Genomic DNA, 18,445 nt, shown 5'->3' on the forward strand with positions numbered 1-18,445 from the left:
CCATCTCCTTCTCTGTCATCCCCTTCTCCTGCCTTTAATCTTTCAAAAAATTAGGGTCTTTCCTAATGAATCAGTTCTTTGCATCAGTCCTTCCAATGAGTATTCAGGACTGATTTCCTTTAGGATTGACTGGTTTGACTGGTTTATCATTACTTTGTATTTAAGAAAATTTTTTTGTTCATGCCATCTGGCTTGTGGGATCAACTAGGGATTGAACCTGGGCCACAGCAATGAACACATTGAATGCTAACCCTTAGACAACCGGTGAACTCCCTTATCATTGCATTTTTTAAAAGTGTACAGTGTAGTGACATTAAGTACTTTGATATTGTTGTGCAGCCTTTACCACTATCTATCTCTGGAACATTTCCATCATCCCAAACCGAACCTCTGTATCTACTCCCTATTTTCCTCTTCACCCAGCCTCTAACAACCATCGTTTTGTTTCCTGTCTCTGAGTTTGACTCCTCTGGGTACTTCATTTAAGTGGAATCATAATATTTTGAGATTGTCCTTATTTACCATAGAATGGTGTCTTCGAGGGTTGTCTATTTGGTAGCCTGTGTCAGAATTTCCTTCCTTTTTAAGGCTCAGTAATATTGTGTTGTATATACGTGTGAGAGCTTAGTTGCTCAGTTGCTCACCAATGACCTTATTTAGACTTAATTACCTTTTTAAAGGTCCTATCTCCAAATATATACTTTCTGAGGTACTGGATGTTAGGACTTCAGTAAAAGAATTTGGGGCGGGGGCAGAATTAACCCCATGACAGGCTTCTTCCACTATTTGACTATTCTGAATAATGTTGCCATGAACATGTACAGATATTTATTCAAATCTCTGCTTTCAGTTCTTTTGAGTATATACCCAGAAATGGAATAGCTAGTGTGTGTGAATCCATGCTAAATTCCTTCAGTCATACTTGACTCTTTTGTGACCCCATGGACTATAGCCCACCAGGCTCCTCTGTCCATGGGATTCTGCAGGCAAGAACACTGGAGTGGGTTGCCATGACCTCCTCCAGGGGATCTCTCCCAAACCAGGAATGGAACCCGCATCTCTTATATTTCCTGCAGTGGCAGGTAGGTTCTTTACCAGTAGTGCCATCTGGGAAGCCCATATGTTAATTCTCTGATTAGTTTTTGAGGAACTGTCAAATCATTTTCACAACATCTTCACCATAATACATTCCCACCAGCAATGCCCAGGGTTCCAACTTTTCGACATTCTTGTCAACACTTGTTATTTTCTGTTTTTTTTTATTTTTATAATAGCCATTCTTCTGGATGTGAAGTAGGAGCTCATTGTAGTTTCGATTTGTACTTCCCTGATGACTACTGATTTGAACATCTTTTAATGCCCTTATTGGCCATTTGTAAATTTTCTTTGGAGAGACTGTCTCTCAAATCCTTTGCCCACCTTTAGGTATTTTTATTTTTAAGAGAAACCATACACACACTATAGCAACAATAAGTGAATTTCCAACAAAATGGGGAAATCTATTTAACAATAATACTTAGATGTGAGATGACCACATTATGGGGCAAAAAATTGGTATGACTTTGCAGGGTCTGCTATAGCAGGATGGTGAAGCAGGTGGACTTCAGAGCCAGCCTTGTCTAGGGTTTGATCCCTGGTTTCTCCACTTACTAGCTATGCAATTTCAGCAACTTGTGTCTTGTTTCCTTACTTAAGAAATGGGAATAATAATAACGCCCATTTCATAGGGTTGTTACAAGGATTAAATCAGTGCAGTGCCAGGTGCAAAGCAAACAAACACTTCATATACCTTAGATATCAGCATTATTATTCTCTGGATCCCAACTTTCTGTGCTGCCTCCACAGTTGGGCACCATCTGGCGTCCCCTCCCCACACTGCTCGTGTTTCTCATTACCCAGTTATCCACCAGGCAAATAGATCTATGCAGCACATTTTTTGTTGTTTAGTCGCTAATTTGTGTCTGACTCTTTTTTGATGCCATGGACTGTAGCCCACCAGGTTCCTCTGTCCATGGGGATTTCCAGGCAAGAATCCTGGAGTGAGTTGTCAGTTCCCTCTCGAAGGGATCTTCCTGACCCAGGGATCAAATCCACATCATGTAGCAGATACTACATGCTTTTTACACATTAACTTTAGTTTTTCAATTACTTTCAACTGTAGTCTGGTGATGGCTTCCCAGGTGGCACGAGGGGTAAAGAACCTACCTAGAGACATAAGAGGTGCAGGTTTAATCCCTGGGTCGGGAAGATCCCCTGAAGGAGGTCATGGAAACTTACTCAAGTATTTTGCCTGGAGAATCCCCATGGACAGAGGAGCCTGGCAGGCTACAGTCCATAGTGTTGCAAAGAGATACGACTGAGCAACTTAGCCCTGCACAGCACAGCTTGTGATTCTGTGATAGTCTGGTGAGCCTGAGCTCTGGCTTGGTGATCAGCTGGGAATCAGGGTTCAGATTATATATCTCTTCTGAAGTGACCTTAGGCAAGTCACTTCACATGTCTGGGCTTCAGTTTATTTATTTTGGAAATAATGATGAGAGTCATTCCTATTTCACAGGGTCACTGAGTGATTAAATAAAGTAAGGCCTGTAAAATACTTAGTATATACAGTACTTGGCACATAGAAAATACTTAAAAGATATTTATTACTATTATGTTATATTCCTTTCAGTTGAGGAAACTGAGTCTTGGAGAGCTGCAGTTCTTGCTCAAAGTCATAAACCTGCATATGTGAATTTTGTGCAGTTCTTGTTGTATAATAAGAGTATACACATAATTTTATGTTTTAAAAAATTTACATTAAAGCATAAGTTATTTTCATATTGCTATGGAGATATGAAGACATGACTACAATGGGCTTCTCAGGTGGCACTAGTGGTAAAAGAACACGCCTGCCAATTCAAGAGAAGAAATATGGGTTGGATTTCTGGACTGGGAAAATCCCCTGGAGAAGGAAATGGCAACTCCAGTATTCTTGCCTGGAGAATCCCATGGACAGAGGAGCCTGGTGGGCTACCATCCATGGGGTCATAAAAGAGTTGGACACAACTTAGCAACTAAACAACAACAACAACAACAATGAATAACCTTGATATAGGTAAATAATCACCAGGGTGAAAGGAGTGAATAGGCTGGGGCTAGATGATAATCCTGTTTGGAAACGTGTCGCTAAGTAACTCCAGTTACTGGATGGGGTACATTCTTGTCTACTCAAAGAGGTGCTCACATCATCTGGTTAAGGACTGTGTATGTTATCTATAAATGACCAGTTCAGTCTCTGGGTATATGCTGCTGCTGCTGCTAAGTCACTTCAGTCGTGTCTGATTCTGTGCGACCCCATTGACGGCAGCCCACCAGGCTCTGCCATCCCTGGGATTCTCCAGGCAAGAGTACTGGACTGGGGTGCCATCGCCTTCTCCGCTGGGTATGAGGGGCCAGGTATCACCAGAAGGGTATGCCTTATTTACTAGGTCCTGCTGACCACTTGGCTCACCTCCCAAAGAGGCCTCTTGCTCTTAAAGGATCTGAGGGCTAGGTGCCTGAGTGGGAGTCATTCCTCAAGTTCTTAACTCAGGGTGTGGAGTCCAGGAGAATGGGGCTGACATACTTTCTCCTTCACTATTAGTCTTGGAACCTACAGAAAACCCTGAGAGCCTGTTTCTTTATCTGCACAAGGGGAAGGGTGACAAGGTAGACAGTAAATATTTAACACATCTTTACATAGCTTCACATATACTAAATCACACCATTCGCAAACAACCCTATGATGTATCATACTATTCTTATTTTATAGATGAGGAAACTGAAGTACAGACTGGTTAAATAACTTACGGTCGGTAAGGGAGGGGCCAGGTTTGAACCCAGGTCCTCGGGCTCCAGAGCTTCAGACTTCAACGTTAAGCTCATTGGTGAATAATGTAGAAAGATAACAAACCTTAGCTTTAAGAGCTATTGTGAGAACTGGGGATAAAGCCACATGTAGTATGTGGCTTATGGTCTTGCTATTCTATAGAAATCATCCCTCTTGCTAAATTTGTCAGTGACCTCCATATCGCCAAACCCAATACACACTTTTCTGTTTTCATTTCCCCTGATCTCTCAATAGCATTAAATCCAGTTGACCATTTCTTCATACTTCTTTTTGTTTTTTTTTTTAAACTTACAGGGCATGAGGTCAGTTTTTTCATTGTTTAAACAAATATGCACCACAGTGGTTCAACAAGTAAGGCAAATGCCAGGAGTATGAAAGTTGCAGTCTGTAATTACCATATCTAGAACCCAGGGAAGGTGAATTAGACAGAAGTGGTAGTCACTCTAATTAAATGAACAGGTGACATCATGGCAAGTTGGTTTTTAGCATCAAAACTATCAAAACTATCCCATTTTCTTAATGATCAGAGGTCGCATGTTGGTTCCAGCCTCTTCACTGTGATGATCCGTCACAGAATGTGAACTTTCTGGCCTCTACCAATAGCATTAGGGGCTTCCCTTGTGGCTCAGCTGGTAAAGAATCCACCTGCAATGTGGGAGACTTTAGAGATATGGGTTTGATCCCTGGGTGGGAAAGATCCCACATGGCAACTCACTCCACGCCTGGAGAACCCGATGGACAGAGGAACCTGGCAGGCTACAGTCCAGAGGGTCACAAAGAGTCGGACATGACTATAGCAAGTTAGCACAGCACAACAGCTGTAGACAACTTTATCTCCCAAATCCCTTTATATCAAAAGCAAACACAATCTTGGAGTTTTCTTTCTGATTGTGAGGGTTTACAATAGATTTGCTGCAATGATTTTTAACATGAAATCTTTTGTAAGATAACCAACTGCAGCCATCCCAGCAGTAATCGTAAGGGATGTGATCCATTCAGCTTGTAAGCTGGAAGTCACGTTCAAGGCAATGTCACTTGCCATGTGTGTACACAGGACCCTGGGCACAGATGGCTCGAGTGGCCAGCTGCAGTCAGGATGTGAGAGGCGTCCTACGGTACCAATTCCAGGATGCTCACTCCTTTTTGAAACATTTATTTCTTCTGACTTTAGTGATAACTCACTCAAAGGGTTTGCTCCTACTCTACCAGCTGTTCCTTCCTAGTCTCTTTTTCTCTTTTTTTTAAAAATTTGTTTATTTATTTGGCTGCATCAGGTCTTAACTGTGGTACGCGGGTTCTTTAGTTGGTAGCATGCAGGGTCTGGTTCCCTGACCAGGGATCAAACCTGAGGCCCCTGCATTGGGAGCATGGAGTCTTAGCCATTGGACCATCAGGGAAGTCCCTCTCTTTTCCTCTTTTAACTGTAGACACATGTTGGAGCGCCCTGGGCTGATGTCTCCTTAGTCCTCTTCTCTTTTCTTTCCCTGTGAGGTCTCACACAGTCCTGTGGCATGAGGCACCATTTATATCATATATTTGTTGATGACCCCTCTATCAGCCAGGGTTTGACCTGAGAACTGGAAGCAATAGGAAAATATATCAGGAGATTTATTGAGAGGAATGTCTTGTGTGATTTTAAAGGCTTGCTAGGTAAGCCCCAGATATGTAGGTCAGGCTGTCAGAAGAGCAGGCTGGACCTCTTCCATTGCCCCAACCCTGGCTAGACTCCTTCATCTCCAGCCTGGACGACTGCCAACACCACTTAACCAGTTTCTCTGCTTACATTCCTGCCTCACCCTCCTTGCTTACATTCTTGCCTTACACTGCCCACTTACAAGAAATGATCCTTTCTCTTTTCTTCTCTTTTCTTTTCATGCCAGTTTTATTGAGGTATGATTGATTTTGACACTGTTTAAGGCATGCAGCATAATGATTTGACTTATATACATCGTGAAAGGATTGTCACAGTAAGTGTAGTGAATATCCATCATCTCATACAGATACAAAATTAAAGAACTAGAAAAAAAATATTCTTCCCTGTGATGAGATCGCTTAAGATTTCCTTTCTTAAGAGAGGAGACATGCATGTGTGCTCAGTCACTTCAGTCATGTCTGACTTTTTGTGACCCTATGGACTGTAGCCCACCAGGCTCCTCTGTCCATGGGGATTCTCCAGGCAAGAATAACTATATTTATCATGTTGTACATTATATCCCTATTACTTGTTCATCTTATAACTGGAAGGGTGTACTTTTTGACTGCCTTCATCCAATTCTCTCTCCTCCCACCCCATCCTCCTGTAACCATAAATCTCATCTCTTTTTCTATGAGTTTGTTTGTCTGCCACAGTGGGCCTTTTAAAGCATAAACCAAATTTACTCGATTCTCATATATGAAACTCATCAGTGACTTCTCAATGCTCTTAAGTTAAAATATAAACCTCTTCGCTTGGTAGAGTATATTGCAGAATTGGCCACAATTTTTTTCCATCACTATGCTATGTGACTTTGCCACTCCTCCCATAAAGAGGAGTAGTTCATTTTCCTACCCCTTGGATCTAGACTGGCTTTGTGACTTGGTTGACCAACAAAATACAGTGTAAGTAACATTGTTTGACTTTTAAGTCTAAGCCTCATAAGGCCTTGCAGCTTCTACTTTTGTTCTCTTGGAATGTTCCCCTGAGACTAGCATGTAAAGAAGGTTGGTCTAGCCTCCTGGAGGGTGAGATATCATATTGATAGAGAAGAGCTCTTCCATCCAAGGCCCCCTAGACTGATCGATCAATAGCCAGCACTAACCACCAGACGTGTATGGGAAACCATCATAGATCATCTAGTCTCAGATGCTGAGACTGATCTTCCATCCAAGGCCCCCTAGACTGATTGATCAATAGCCAGCACTGACCACCAGACGTGTGTGGGAAACCATCATAGATCATATAGTCTTAGTGAGCAGCCAAATGATGGCAGCCACATAAGTGAAACCAGGTGAGACCCTGCCCAAATGACTGCCTCCCAGGACTGTGAGCAAATACATGGCTATTGTTTTAAGCCACTGAGTTTTGGTTTGTTACACAGCAGTAGATAACTGTTACACGTTACCTCCAAGGCTCTCCTTTGATCTCTGTTATCTCCATTGATCATTCTATTCCAACTATACTGGTCTCAACCTGTTCCTGGAATATTTCAAGCTCTTTTCTTTCTCCAGGTCTTTGCTTCCTTTGGCAATTGTGGGCCAGGTTCATTTTCATCTTTCAGTGTGCATTAAAACACCATTCTTTAAATTCAAACACCATGGAGCAGTCTCTCATGACCACCCCTCTATTTAAAGTTGCCTTAGGGGCTTCCCTGGTGGTTCAGTGGTAAAGAATCCACTTGCCAATGCAGGGGACTGGTTTGATCCCTGGTCCAGGAAGATCTCACATGCCTTGGAACAACTAAGCCTGTGTGCCACAACTATTAAGCCAGCACTCTGGAGACCTGGAATGTGAAGTCAAGTGGGCCTTAGAAAGCATCACAACGAACAAAGCTAGTGGAGGTGATGGAATTCCAGTTGAGCTATTTCAAATCCTGGAAGATGATGCTGTGAAAGTGCTGCACTCAATATGCCAGCAAATTTGGAAAACTCAGCAGTGGCCACAGGACTGGAAAATGTCAGTTTTCACTCCAATCCCAAAGAAAGGCAATGCCAAAGAATGCTCAAACTACCGCACAGGTGCACTCATCTCACACGCTAGTAAAGTAATGTTCAAAATTCTGCAAGCCAGGCTTCAGCAATATGTGAACCGTGAATTTCCAGATGTTCAAGCTGGTTTTAGAAAACGCAGAGGAACCAGAAATCAAATTGCTAACATCCACTGGATCATCGAAAAAGCAAGAGAGTTCCAGAAAAACATCTATTTCTGCTTAATTGACTATGCCAAAGCCTTTGACTGTGTGGATCACAATAAACTGTGGAAAATTCTGAAAGAGATGGGGATAGCAGACCACCTGACCAGCCTCTTGAGAAAGCTATATGCAGGTCAGGAAACAACAGTTAGAACTGGACATGGAACAACAGACTGGTTCCAAATAGGAAAAGGAGTACTTCAAGGTTGTATACTGTCACCCTGCTTGTTTAACTTATATGCAGAGTACATCATGAGGAACGCTGGGCTGGAAGAAGCACAAGCTGGAATCAAGATTGCAGGGAGAAATATCAATAAGCTCAGATATGCAGATGACACCACCCTTATGGCAGAAAGTGAAGAGGAACTAAAAAGCCTCTTGATGAAAGTGGAAGAAGAGAGTGAAAAAGTTGTCTTAAAGCTCAATACTCAGAAGATGAAGATCATGGCATCTGGTCCCATCACTTCATGGGAAATAGATGGGGAAACAGTGGAAACAGTGTCAGACTTTATTTTTTGGGGCTCCAAAATCACTGCAGATGGTGATTGCAGCCATGAAATTAAAAGGCACTTCCTCCTTGGAAGGAAAGTTATGACCAACCTAGACAGCATATTCAAAAGCAGAGACATTACTTTGCCAACAAAGGTCCATCTAGTCAAGGCTATGGTTTTTCCAGTAGTCATGTATGGATGTGAGATTTGGACTGTGAAGAAAGCTGAGCGCCAAAGAATTGATACTTTTGAATTGTGGTGTTGGAGAAGACTCTTGAGAGTCCCTTGGACTGCAAGGATATCCAACCAGTCCATTCTGAAGGAGATCAGCCCTGGGATTTCTTTGGAAGGAATGATGCTAAAGCTGAAACTCCAATACTTTGGCCACCTCATGCGAAGAGTTGACTTATTGGAAAAGACTCTGATGCTGGAAGGGATTGGGGGCAGGAGGAGAAGGGGATGACAGAGGATGAGATGGCTGGATGGCATCACTGACTCGATGGATGTGAGTCTGAGTGAACTCCGGGAGATGGTGATAGACAGGGAGGCCTGGCGTGCTGCGATTCATGGAGTCGCAAAGAGTTGGACATGACTGAGCGACTGAACTGAACTGGAGACCATGAGCTGTAACAACTGAGCCCATATACTGCAGCTACTGAAATTTGTGGGCCTGGACCCCATACTCTAAAACAAGAGAAGCCACTGAAATGAGCAGCCTGTGCACCACAACTAGAGAGTAACCCCCACTCACTGCAACTAGAGAAAGCCCACATGTAGCAATGGAGACCCAGTGCAGCCAGGAAGAAAGAGAGAAAGAAAGGAAGAAAGAAGGAAAGAAAATAAAATTGACTCTACCTGATACTCCCATGTTAGAATTTCTTTCTTTACCACAATTTAAAATTATCATGTTCCTTCATTTGTTGACCTATTTTACTAGAAGATGAAAGTGAAAGTTGCTCAGTCATGTCCTACTCTGCGACCCCATGGACTATACAGTGCATGGAATTCTCTAGGCCAGAATATTGGAGTGGGTAGCCTTTCCCTTCTCCAGGGGATCTTCCCAATCCAGGGATCCAACCCAGGTCTTCCACATTGCAGGTGGATTCTTTACCAGCTGAACCACAAGGGAAGTCCAAGAATACTGGAGTGGGTAGCCTATCCTTTCTCCAGATCTTCCCAACCCAGGAGCCAAACCGGGGTCTTCTGCATTGCAGGCAGATTCTTTATCAACTGAGATATCGGGGAAGCCCTACTGGAAGGTAAGCACCACAATTCTCCACTACAGGCCACCACTATCAATGGATAGAGTTGGTACAAAAGATAAACTTGTTCCACTTTGTAGGAACATAGTTACTCAGTGAGGAAGGAAGGCAGAATTGTGGGGGAACGCTGATGGGTGGCTGAGGGGCAGAATTTGGTGGGGGAGAATGTCTTCAGGGAATCAGAATATATCTGAGTATGTATTACAGAATATCTCTGCCAGAGATATACTGCCTTTAAGTCACACTGTAGCAAGTTTCAGCTCTCCCAGGCTCCTGGTCCAGACCACTGATCAACCTGATTTCTCTTCTCCTTTTTAAAAAGTTAAAAAAAAATTGTTTTTTTTTTTTTTCCTATCCTTTGGCTGTGTTGAGTGGCATGTGGGATCTTAGTTCCCCGACCAGGGATCGAACCCATGCCCCTAGCAGTGTAAGCTTGAAGTCAACCACCGGACCACCAAGGAAGTCCTCTGATTTCTCATCTTATCAATCCTACTCGCGTTATGGGAGTTGCTGTGTATAAATGTTCTCAGTCTCAGGGATAGCTCGGGAGTCGGTGTTTTTGTAGAACTGCTAACAATGGTTAGTGTTTTAATTCACAAACATTAAATGGACTTTAACTAAACAGATTTTCTTCCTCCTGAACTCTTCATACAAATCTTGAGGTTTAGGCTCACTGCGAAAAAAGTGTTTTTACTCTTCAAAGTCAGGAGCAGGGGATATAAGAAGAGACATTTTAAGAAAGTTCAAGAAATATGGTTTTATTATCATTTTCTTAGGTAATAAAAAAAATCCTTAAATTCTAAGGAAAAAAATGTATTAATCAGAAAACAGGCCTCCTAGAAACATCTGTGGAAAGCTGAGATAAAAGGGGTGGAGAATGACAGCTTTATTCCAGATATGAATCTCAACACTTCTCAGCACAGGAAATGCACAAAATTACTGCAAGGAAATAAGACATGACAGATCACTTATTTAATTGAGTTGAGAGAATCATAATTTTCTTTAAGCCTCTGAGGAAAATGTAATGTATTCTAGCACTCAGGAATGATGGTCAGAGAAGCCATAGGGTAGAAAACTGTTTGAATAAGGATGGGGTCCTCTGATTGATGGACTGGTGGAAGTGAAGGAGCAGAGGGAGGAGTGGGGAATTTATGATTATTCCTTGTTCTTTGCCTCTCAGATCCATTCTCCTTCCTGCTCTGTGTTCTAGCAGCAGCTTATCTCCAGCCTGTACCCTCTGGCATTGGGTTGGGTCCGGCCAATGAAAACCACCAGCCAGGGACTGGAAGATGGAAGAAGAGAGAGGTCAGGGTATTTATACCTCCTCACTGTGGTTCTGTTCCTCTGAGGCTGCTGCTGCTGCTAAGTCACTTCAGTCGTGTCCGACTCTGTGTGACCCCGTAGACAGCAGCCCACCAGGCTCCCCCATCCCTGGGATTCTCCAGGCAAGAGTACTGGAGTGGGTTGCCATCTCCTTTTCCAATGCATGAAAGTGAAAAGTGAAAGTGAAGTCACTCAGTCGTGTCCGACTCTGTGTGACCCCATGGACTGCAGCCTACCAGGCTCCTCCGTCCATGGGATTTTCTAGGCAAGAGTACTGGAGTGGGGTGCCATCGCATCGCCTTCTCCTCTGAGGCAGTGGGTCTCAAAAAATGGGCAGCATACCAGAAGCATCTTCATCACCTAGGACTTGTTAGAAATGCAGGTTCTTAGTCCAACTTCAACAGTCCAACTTCAAACTCCTGGGGGACATAGCAATCCATATTTAAAAGGCATTTTTATTTTTATTTATTTGGCTGCACCAGGCCTTAGCTGTGGCCCTCAGGATCTTTTAGTTGTGTCATTCGAACTCAAAGTTGCAGCATGTGAGATCTAATTCCCTGACCAGGGATTGAACCCAGGCCTGCTGCCTTGGGATCGCAGAGTCCTAGCCACTGAACCACCAGGGAAGTCCAATCTGTATTTAAACAAGCCCTCCGAGGTGGTTTTGATGCTCTGTAAAGTTTGGGTACCAAAGATGTACAGATGCAGTTCCTGGTGGGCAGACCTTTCTCTGTAGTCCCAGCTTTTACTAGACTCCAGTAATTCTGTCCCCTTCTTTTGTCCTTCAGGTCTGAGGGTGGAAAGGGCTTCTCCGCATGGCTGGTACTTCAGTAGCTCATAACCTCTTGATGGTTGCCTTATCTCTTCCATTTAGTGCGTTTACAAATTCTCTCTGGTTAAAAGGTTTGAGTGCTCTGTCTGTCTCCTGCTGTTGTGCATGATTGATTCTGAGAGGCACCAACTGTGGGCAAAGGCTGGCAAACACCTGTCCATGGACAACAGAGCACAGTTACATTCGGACCGCAGAGCAGGGAAGGCATGGGAACAAGCCTCTACTCCGTGCCAAGTATCTATTCTTTAAAGGCTCACAAACCTGGAGGAAGGTATTGTCTGTGTTTCACTGACGGGCACCTGAGCCAGACCCCAGACTGCACCTCTGTCCTAGACTGGCTGATTCCTCCTCCCGGTCAAGGCGACTCCTGTCCTCAAAGTCCTCACACAGGTCACACTTTCACCCCTCAAGCCATTGTGAAGTTGTTGTTAGGGTCAGGTAGTCTACTTGCGGATAGGCTGGTAGGCCGCTTAAGAGTTGTGTGATACTGGGCAAGTTGCCTGGCCTCTCTGAGCCTCAGGTTCCTCATCTTTGAACAGTGATCTTAACGCCTGCTGTGTGTGGTGTACTGGGAGGGTTGCATGAGGTGACCTGTGTGGAGCACCTGCGACAATGTCTGGCACAGAGTAGGCGCTCTGTAAAGCTGAATGCTTTTGCCTTCCCTGCAAAGGTTCACTGGGGAGACAATATGACTGTTTAAGTGAATCAGGTCACACTTAAAAAAATTTTTTTATTGGCGTATAGTTGATTTACAATGTGTTAATTTCAGATGTATAGCATAGTGACTCAGTTATGCTGAATATGTGTGAATATGTGTTTATACACATACATACATATGTTTATTCTTTTTTCAGATTTCTTTCTCATATAGGTTGTTACAGAATATTGAGTAGAATTCCCTGTGCTACACAGTAGGTCCTTGTTGATTGTCTATTTTACATATAGTAGTGTGTGTATTTTAATCTCAACCTCCTAATTTGTCCCTTCCTGCCACTTTCCTCTTTGTTAAGTTTGTTTTCAAAATCTGTGACTCTGTTTTGTGAATAAGTTTATTTATGTCACTTAAAAATTAGATTTCACATATGAGTGACATCATGTGATATTTGTCTTTCTCTGTCTGACTTTCTTCACTTAGTATGATAATCTCTAGGTCCATCTATGTTCCTGCAAGTGGCATTATTTCCTTTGTTCCCCATGGCTGATTTTAGTACTCCATTGTATGTATGTACCACATCTTCTTTATCCATTCATCTGTTGATGGACAGCTAGGTTGCTTCCATGTCTTGGCTATTGTAAATAGTGCCACTGTGAACATTGGGGTGCATGTATCTTTTAAAATTATGGCTTTCTCCAGATATACGCCCAGGAGTGGATCATATGGTAGCTCTATTTTTAGTTTTTTTAAGGAACTTCATACCAATTTACATTCCTACCAAAAGTGTAGGAAGGTCAGGTCACACTGGGAGCATCCTGTCCCCAAGGAAAGACACTTTCAACTGGTGGAATCCTCAGGAAGCCAAGAGCACTTTTCTAATCTCTGAAGAACTTGCTCAGGTCTCAGGGCTTGGTGACAGAGGTGGGGCTGACCACTGCATATGCAGCTTGTTTGTCTGTTAAAGTGTGTTGTGCTCTGGAACTTGTCTCCAGCATGTCTCCTGTGCTCCTCCTGCCTCCTTGCAAGGTGGTGACAAAGGAGGGCAGTGCCTGAGGGGTATCTGGAGGAGGTGTCCCCTAATATGACTTAACAAGCGTGGCTCCCTCTGCTTGGGCAGACATTTGTTTTGCTCACCTGTATCCTGGGAACAGGTCCGCAGAATGCTGTTGAGCTGAGAGAGTAGGAGTTAGCAGAGGGAGCCATGGGTGCTCTGTTACCTTCCTGATAACAGAATGCCTTCCCAGCAGTTAGAGCCCATTTCTAATATTGCAATAGTTGTTATGCTGAGGTGGGGTGACTACACACAAAAGACCCTATCCCATGGTCTCTTTGCTTATCCTACCTATGGGTCTCAGTCTTATGTCATGGCTTCTTAGAAAACAATGCCCCTCACCAGCCCAGGAAATGTTCTAGAAATCTAAAATGGGTTTTAGAAATTGAAATGCTTTGGAAATCTCAATCAAATGCGGACACATCTGATTGGGGAATCTTCTGGCAAGGTCAGCATTAGGTCAGGGATGCTAAACATACTGCCCAGATCAGTGAAAAACTATTGCAGCTGGCATGTGACTCTCAAGTGCCCCACCTGACCTTCAAGTAGGTGAAAAACTTGTTTATAATGCTCTGAGCCTAAAACCTAATCCTGTTTTATATGTAAATGCAAAAGTATTTTCTGTTCAATTTTAGCAAACACTGAATTTTCCCGGGGTGCAACTAATATGTAAATCGAAGAACAGAGGACTCAGTTTTGTTTGGAACTTTGTGATGGTTGTTTAAACAACCCCTTAAGGGTTGGAAAGCATGTCTCCAGTGGCAACCCTGTCAGTTCTGATGCCCAATTCAACTTTCCTTTGTCAGTCTGCATTTATAATTGTTGCATTTGTATTGATTTAAATCTTATTTAAAATGCCAAAAATAAAAAGAATCGATCATATGTTAATATATGATTTAAAGCAAACATAACAGAGATGACACCAAGCACTGAGGTGAAGTGGGCCAGTGGTGACGAGAGAAGTAACTTTAGGACAGGAAGCTCTTTGAGGTACAGAGTTCAAGGAATCCTTTCTGCGGAGGTGACATGACGTGAAAGATGAAGGATGACAGAGACAGCCATGCAAAGGTCCTGAGGTTGGAATAATTGGGCATGTCCTAGAAATTGTCGAACTCCATGTAACTAGAGTACAGGTGAGCAAGGGCAGAGAGTATGAGGGATTGAGGCTTGAGGGGAAAAAAATGGCCTTGAAACCACAGTAAGGATTTTATTCTCTGAAAGTCACTGAGGGTTGCAAAAGAGGGGATGACCTGGCCAAAATGATCCTTAGCAAGATGAGGCTGCAGGGCAAATTCGAGATAAGCCGGGAATATTTTGCAGCACCAGAAGAGCAAAGAAGGCAGTCAACACAGAGAAATTACCCATGTCAATTTCCTGTCATCCAGAAAGCTTAAAGGGAGAGAATAAGTGCTCTGTAAATATTTAATGTTGTCCAGAGTTGATAGAAACCAATCACAGAGGATAACACGGCAGTTCGGTGTTAGGGATTTGTGTAGAGTTACACTATTCAGTAGTGTTACTAGCCATCTGTTACTATTAAGCACTTAAAATGAGACTAGTGCACCTGAGGAACTGAGTTTTAATTTTATTCAATTTCGGTGTAACTTGAAAAGCTGAAACTTGACTCAGTTATTAGAAAGTACTTCAGTGTGTTGAGAATATTTGATAATTCATTAATAATTTTACATGATTATATGCTGAATTGATAATATGGTAGATATATTGCATCAAGTAAGGGAGTTTATTAATATTACCAGTTCCTTTTACTTTTTAAAATGAGGTGACTAGAAAATTAAAGATTATATTCTGGGTTATATTATTATTATTATTTTAAAGTTTGTCTACCCTTCTTATTTGTTTGTTTTTAATTGAAGTATAGCTGATTTGTGATATTGTATTAGTACAGCTAAGTGATTCAGTTATACACATATATATCTATTTTTTTCAGATTCTTTTCCCCATAGATTATTACCTGGCTTCCATTTATGTCTAGGAGACAGAGCTTCTCTAGATGTTTTAATGAAGAGCCCCCAGTGCCATTTTCAACCACAAAGATTATCACACAGATGAGGGACTGCCATTAAGATTTAATGTTTCAGTTAAGCAAAGCTTATAAATGAGACTAATGGGAAAAAAAAAAAACAAGGCAAAGTCTGGCCTCAGTGTTGATGAAGTTAGAGGGTAACATGCCCACTTCTCCTTCCTCTTTGTTCTCAAGTGTCCCCCCTGCAGGCCCTTACTGCCTGTATATAACTTCTCTTTTCTACAGAAAGAGGGCAAGTTTCTGCAGTTTGCCCAGTCAGAACTTCCGGTCTTCCTTTTGCTTGTCCCCTTCTTGCCCTACCTTCTCAGGGGTTCACATCCCTTAACTCTCCATTTCACCATCTTCTCTGGAGAAATGTAGAAACTTAACTCTGAAGCAGGGGTTCACAAGACTTCTGTGGTGGTCCAGTGGTAGAGACTCCGCTCTTCCAATGTAGGGGCCATGGGTTCGATCCCTGGGCAGGGAAGTTCTGCATGCTGCGTGGTGCGGCCCAAACAAACAAACAAAACAGGGGTTGGTGACCTTTTTGTAAAGGGTCACAGTAAACAACTTGGGTCATGTGGTCACAGTCTCTGATGCAAGTCTTCAATTCTGCTGTTGTAGAGTGAAAATAGCCACAGACAACATGTAAACAAAAGGGCGGGGCTATGTTCCCAAAAAAGTTTATTTATGAACACAAATTAGAGTATCATATTTTTCCCATGTCATGAAATATTCTTCTTTGGGTTTTTTCTTAACTCTTTCAGAATGTAAAATCCATTCTAAACTCAAGGGCCATACAAAAACAGTCAGGCAAGATAGGCCCTCAGGTCCTGGTTTGCTGACCCTGCCCTAAACCTAAGTGAAGACTCAATGTAATGAACTATCCTTTGGGGAGTATTGGGTCAGAAAGATCTTTTCATTCCTTTACCATACAGCTCAGTCCCAGCCAATTGTAAGTATTCAAGTGCTCTACCTGGGTGATTGAAATTTCAAGAGCCCTGCCAAGGTTGGGAGATTAAATACTGCAGATTGTCAGAAGACCTGTGTGGCTAGAGGGACTTCTCTGCAGTAATCACTCTCGAAATGGCTCCCTGCCCCGAGTCTCCTACTGGAAAGGGCCGCTTTGGTCCTGATCTGGCCTTGCCTTCCACATGGGATGAAGAATCTACGTGGCAGTGGAGACATGCCCACTTAGAGACTTACCTCCATGCTTCAGGTACTTGGGGCCCTGTAACTCCCTGCCTGAGTGACCTCAAGACCATTTTACCTTGGGCCCACTCCCCTGTACAGAGATCACATTACCGGTGTGCTCATACTTGGGCCAAGGGATGGCTTAGGATCTGCTGTTTGCCCAGGGTGCAGTGGAGCTTGGACGCATGGACTAGGGCTGTGTGTGCTGAGGGTGAGCAGGAACAGGGGCGGGGCCTGAGACAGAGGGCCAGGGATGGCTTCTTCTTCTTTTTAAAATATTTATTTACTTGGCTTCACCAGGTCTTAGTTGCAGCAAGCTGGGTCTTCGATATTCCTTGTGGCATGTGAACTCTTAGTTACGGCATGTGGAATCTGGTTCCCTGACCAGGGATCAAACCTGGGCCGCCTGCAATGGGAGCATGGAGTCTTGGCCATTGGACCACCAGGGAAGTCCCAAAATGGCTTCTTCTCTCTGCCTGTGTTAGGCATAGAATCCTAAATTTAAACCTGATTTGGTAATTATGAAGGCATATTTGTCATGGCAGCAGGATAGGCAATATTTTAATGAACAGTTTATTAGTTTGACTTATAACTTAAATATTTAGACATATAATCTGTGGGCCTCCATTTGTATCCTCACCCTAAACCCTCCAAATATTGGGATGGGCTTGCTTCTGCAGTTGATTTAACTCTGAAATGGTGGTGAAGGGTGGGTGGAAATCAGTGGTGTGGTAAAGCTGACTTCTGGCAGCTCAGAGCCCACTGCAGTATCTGTCTCCAACTCCGTGTTCAGTGTCACAATGTTGGTAGCTTGAAGTTGGCTACAGTAGGAGTATTTACATCATGGAAATGGCAAATGCCATGAAACAGTTTGGAGCTTATTATTATTTTGTTTTAGTACCTATTTATTTGTCTGTACCGGGTCTTTGTTGTCATATGTGGGATCTCCAGTCTTCATTATGAGATGCAGTTTCTTTCTGTTTCAGCATTGGCAGCTGCACCTAAGACTGGGATCTGGTTCCCTGAGCAGGGGTCAAACCTGAGCCCCCTGCGTTGGGAACACAGAAGCTTAGCCACTGGACTACTAGGGAAGTCCCCCCACCTCCTTTTTGTTTTCCTTTACTTTTAATTGGAGGACAATTGCTTTACAATATTGTGTTGGTTTCTGCCATACATCAGCATGAATCAGCCATGCTTTGAGAACTGGTTGCTAAGCATTTACCAGCACATCATACACCGTGCACTTTCCGACTGTGACAGAGGGTGGCTTGTCCCCTCCTTGCCCTGTGTAGAGTCACTCCTCATTTCCTATCTGAGGAGAGAAGATCTGGAGAGATTTTCAACAGAAGTGTTCAGCAGAAAAGTGTGATGGGAGCTTACTGAAACATTCACTCATTAGTAAGAATTTCTGAAATCAGCCACGTTTCTGATTGTTGTGAGACACACGCACAGAGCCGAGCTGTGATCCTCAGCGCAGCATTTGTATTGACAGACCACCCTCAAATTGTGACCACTCATTTCGATCAGCTCTAGCGAGACATGAACATTCCCAGCCTTATACCTTTTTTTTGCAGAATAATTCTCAGTTCAGATAAACATGTAACATATTCATGGTGAAAATTAGATTCCTTTCCCTGAAAGTATTAGTAGCAAAAGCTATGGATTTCGCCTCTTATTTTCTATGCCTGCCCTCTGGCGGTGAATTCAGAGAAATACAGGTAGATTCCCACAAATGCCTGTATTTCTGGAAGATGATGGGTTTGCAAACACAGCTACCTACTGGGCCAGGCAGGGAAGTGTAGAAGAATGAAGATGGCAGAGTGTGAGAAGAGTGGGGAGCTGTGGGGAGTACTGGA

Source organism: Bos indicus, chromosome 1 (genome assembly GCF_029378745.1).
Source record: "Bos indicus isolate NIAB-ARS_2022 breed Sahiwal x Tharparkar chromosome 1, NIAB-ARS_B.indTharparkar_mat_pri_1.0, whole genome shotgun sequence".
In the NCBI taxonomy this organism is placed as follows: domain Eukaryota; kingdom Metazoa; phylum Chordata; class Mammalia; order Artiodactyla; family Bovidae; genus Bos; species Bos indicus.